Source organism: Pecten maximus, chromosome 12 (genome assembly GCF_902652985.1).
Source record: "Pecten maximus chromosome 12, xPecMax1.1, whole genome shotgun sequence".
Classification (NCBI taxonomy): domain Eukaryota; kingdom Metazoa; phylum Mollusca; class Bivalvia; order Pectinida; family Pectinidae; genus Pecten; species Pecten maximus.
The window spans coordinates 481,862-486,745 of NC_047026.1; positions in this window are offsets into that span (position 1 = coordinate 481,862).

Sequence of the window (4,884 nt, forward strand, 5' to 3'; positions counted from 1 at the left end):
TGGGATAGAGATAGTTAATTTTAAATAGGTTTCAGAAAAAAAATTGTGTAGAGAATTGTGCCATTTTGGGTCAAATATCATAATATTTTGCAATTTTTGAGAATTTTTTAAGCTGTTACCATGGTATTCACAGCTCTAAAAATCACAGAAAATATCAGTTTACTTATCCTTCAGAGCTCTATTAAAATTGCAAATGTTGTACAGATTTCAAATATATATACTTTATTAGAGGTTATATGTAAGGTTAACTGGCAATGTTTACATATCTAAAACATGTGCCATATTTTTCAGAATTTGGCATTTTTACTGTACACTGCTACCTATACACTATCTGTACCAAAGATGCTACAGCGCCGACAGCCTATATACTGCCTGTACGAAAGATACTACAGCGCCGACAGCCTATACACTGTCTGTACCAAAGATGCTACAGCGCCGACAGCCTATACACTATCTGTACGAAAGATACTACAACGCCGACGGCCTATACACTGTCTGTACGAAAGATGCTACAGTGCCGACAGCCTATACACTGTCTGTCACAAAAATACAAAAAAAAATGCACTCACGGTAAAAGGCTTGCTTATTGACACCAGCAAATGAAACATTAGGCTCAATGGGACTGTGTCTCTCACCTGCTTCTAATGTGATTTTGAAGCTGTTCTATGTAATCTATGTAGATATCAAGCTGATTATCACTATATTGAAATATCAGTAGGCTAGGTATTTCAACTAAATGAATTTTGTAGTCCTTCACTCCAGCATACTACTGGCCAATATCAGGTCGCTTTTCATCGAGAAATCGTTGTTCAAAGATGTTAGCAGATTTGACCCCGTGACCTTGAATTAAGGAAAAGGTGTTCATTTGAAAAAAACTATACAGCCCTTCACCTCAGCATGCAATTTACCCAATATCATGTATGTGTGTCGCTTGGTTATTGAAAAGAAGTCGTTTAAGATTTTAGCATATTTGATCCCTGTGACATTGAAAGTAGGTCAATGTCATTCATTTTAACAAACTTGGTAGCCCTTTATTCCAGCACGCTTCATGTCTAAATCAGGAAAAGGATTTTTAATTTATTAATCTTTGTTTATCAGGGATCCAGTATCTCCGACACCCTTTGCATCAATGTAGACGACTTAGCACAATAAATTGATTCATTAAAAACAGGAGTCTTGATTGAAAATGATACCATGTTATCCATTTTATTGTATGCGGATGATATTATTTGCTGGCTCCTGATGAGGATGTAAATGCTAAAACATTTAAGAATTCAGTCTATTAAACTCTGTCCGGGAGCACATACCTACATGTACATGTAAGCATACATTTTTGACGACACGGATAGTTAAAAATTTCCTTGTTACTATATTCGGGTGCTTAATCGAGTTGTTGGATTATTATGTCACCCTGGATTTGACGTCACAGATTGCGGGAGAGTTCCTGTTATTATATATGAGTACGAACTCGAGTTATTGGGTGGTTGTATCACTCTGTAGCACGGATTCGGGGTTGAAAATAATATTTGAGCAAAGTGAGAATGTTTAGAATTGGCCAATCAGGAAAGGGGAAAATCATAGTCATATAATAATACGCGTTAGTTTCGCGTAATAGCGCCTAAGTTTCGCGTAATAACGCGTTAGTTTCTCGATATAACGCGTTAGTTTCTCGATATAACGCGTTAGTTTCTCGATATAACGCGTTAGTTTCGCGTTATTACGCGAAAATTTCGGGATATAACGCGAAAAAAATAGTATTTTCTTCTTCGAAAATGGTCCCAACCGGCTTTCGTACTTTTCAATTCCGTGGATTCGAAAGCACAATTTAACTATTTGAAAGACATCGACGATGTGTAAATGTGTTTGTTGCACAAATGGCTGTCAATTGTTTTAATACAAATAATTCGATTTTCTAGTATCAACAGATAAAAACATGTTTTCTGATGTCAAGAGATAGAGAGTGTTTTCTGATGTCAAGAGATAAAAAAATCTGATATTAAGTGATAAATAGTATTTTCTGATATTAAGAGATAAAGATTATTTTCTTATATTAAGTGATAAAGAGTGTTTTCTGATATTAAGAGATAAAGAATATTTTCTGATACAAAGAGATAAAGAGTATTTTCTGATACAAAGTGATAAAGAGTGTTTTCTGATATTAAGAGATAAAGATTATTTTCTTAAATCAAGAGATAAAGAATATTTTCTGATACAAAGAGATAAAGAGTATTTTCTGATACAAAGAGATAAAGAATATTTTCTGATACAAAGAGATAAAGAGTATTTTCTGATACAAAGAGATAAAGAGTATTTTCCGATATCAAGGAATCGATTTCATGATACCAGAATACTGGTGTCATTTTTTAAATTTATAGGCCTACTTGTATCGATAAAAATAATATTTTTTTTTATAATTAGACATATGTGTATTTAAAATAGAGATAGGGCCTGTATGTATTTAAAATAGAGATATCTCTAATTTGAATAAATATCTTTTTAACCGATTTTTATATTTGATAGATAATTGAGAGATCTCTATTCATGATATGGATATCCCTATTTAAAACTCTGACCACCCGTCCAGTTCGTTAACCCTGGAGAACTAGGCACTAGCGGATCAAGGGGGTTGGGGAGTTGGGGGGTTCCTTGGGGTCAGGAACCCCCCCCCCCCCCCCCCTCTTTTTTATAGCCTTAAAAAAACGCCTATGCCAACCCCCTTCCCCCAATTTCATTTTCCGAAATTTGGCCCCCAGACCCCTCGCCAAAAAAAATTCGTCTCGCGCCTACGGCGCTCGCATTACCAATAAATTACTGGATCCGCGCCTGCGAAGGTACCAAAAGATTCCACAGAAAACGATGTCAGTAGGAAGGTTATCACTAGTGTTGATTGGTATGATGACAAAGGTAATTATTTATGTAGAATATTAGAAAATAACAGTCAGAATGTATTGAACTGTTGCCGTAGTTATATTGATTGTAGTCAATCTGGTGTTAATGATAGTGTTGAGAAGTTTACTAATACTTTGATAGAATTGTTATTTCCTTTAATTGCGGTTGTATATCCTGAATGCGTTCAAAAGAAAAAAAATAGAGAAAATGAGTATAAGCCATGGTTTAATAAAGTATATAAATCTTTGTACATAGAACATAAGAGAGCTCTATCTGAATTAATTTTATGTAAGAATGAAGAAACTCATCACACACTTGTATGTAAAAAAAGGTAGGTAAAAAGATTGAAGCGGTAGTATAAAACTCACCAAGGGATTATGTTAAAATTTACGAGGAAAAATAATCCGAAGCATTTTTATAGAAATTTCAGGAAAAGAAAGAATAATAGTAACATTAAGTCCACACTAGATTGACCTGACTTTTCTCAGGACTTCAATGATTTGTCATCTACTGAATGTACAGGGGGATGAAACAGTGAGTGAGTGTTTACGAAAATATGCTGCATGAACTTGATGTTGAGCTTTCTGAAGAAGAAGATAAAGGAATTATTAGCAATTTGAGCACTGCTAAAGGGTGCGGACATGATATGTTGTCGTCAAAGGTAAAGACATTCTACTATCGTGTCTTTGTTGCATTATTCAACAACATTTTTAAATCTGGAAAATATCCAGCCATTTGGTATATTGGTAATACTGTACCTGTATTTAAAGGGACAATTTAGTCAAGTTTGTTTACTTTATTATCATTTCACAAATCATTTCATGAAAGTGTACTTCAGTTCTCCTATGAACTATCCTTGGTCATATATTGATACAAGTTTATATTTTCCATGCGTTTTTTAATTAATTGTAAGGGGGATCATAATCGTATAACCATACGATTTATATGCAAATGAGCAAGTCGTCTCTACACACTTTGTATACATGTGTGCAAGCACAGCCCCGTCTCGTGACTGTAAACAACATTGTTTGCATTTGAAGCTGTTAGCGGATATTTTAACTATAGGTTGCAGCTAGGTCTCGTACCAAACGTAGACAGTGAATGGATAAACAAAGTATATGGAGAATTACTGTTAGGTCATGAATATAACAGAAGTGAGTTTTTCGAACGGTTGCGACAACAATGAAGAAGTGCATGCAGTTGCGAGCGAGTTTGCCGAGACTTGACCTAGATTGGCCTACGGAGCACAGGTGCCTGACTCGTTTTTATAAAATAATAACATATAGAGTACATATAAATGAGAAAGGTTCTGAACTCCCCCAGGCTTGAAATCTGATGTATTTATTTCTAAGTACCGTAGCTTCGGTTGTATTAGGTGGATTTTTTCGAAGTAGGACTTAAATTGAAGAGAAATGGTCAATCTTTAAAATAAGCCATAACATGTTGTCGATTTCTCGATATTAGTTTACGAAATCGGGCGTGAAACTTCAAAATCCCCTCGATTTTGTTTAGTCGGACAAGTTGACGTAACGGGGTCCGGTACAAGTCGTTCCGGCCTCTACCAGTCCGGCCCGCTAGTCGTTCCGGCCCCTAACCGGTCCGTCCCTAGTCGTTCCGGCCCCTTAGTCGTTCCGGCCCCTTATTCGTACCTTTTCGACCCCCCCATGTTGTGTTTTTTTTATTATCTTTTCTGGTGTTATTTACATATCTATACATGTAAATACATATAATTTTACAATTTTATTCAGTACAGGTTGTCGCCCCTTAATCGGAATATTGTATCGTGAGTAAACGAAGCTAACAATATATCGTGTTGTTTTCGCGGTGTTGTGATTGGATCCGTGATATCATCCTTTGCCTCATGTGGTAAGTGTTTGATATTTTTTATGATGAACTGACGTTCAGTACTATACAAAAGATGGGGGGTGAGGGGTTATTATAAAACGTCACTGTGTATAACAAAGAAAACTAGAACAAGAAAAATTCAATAGATGG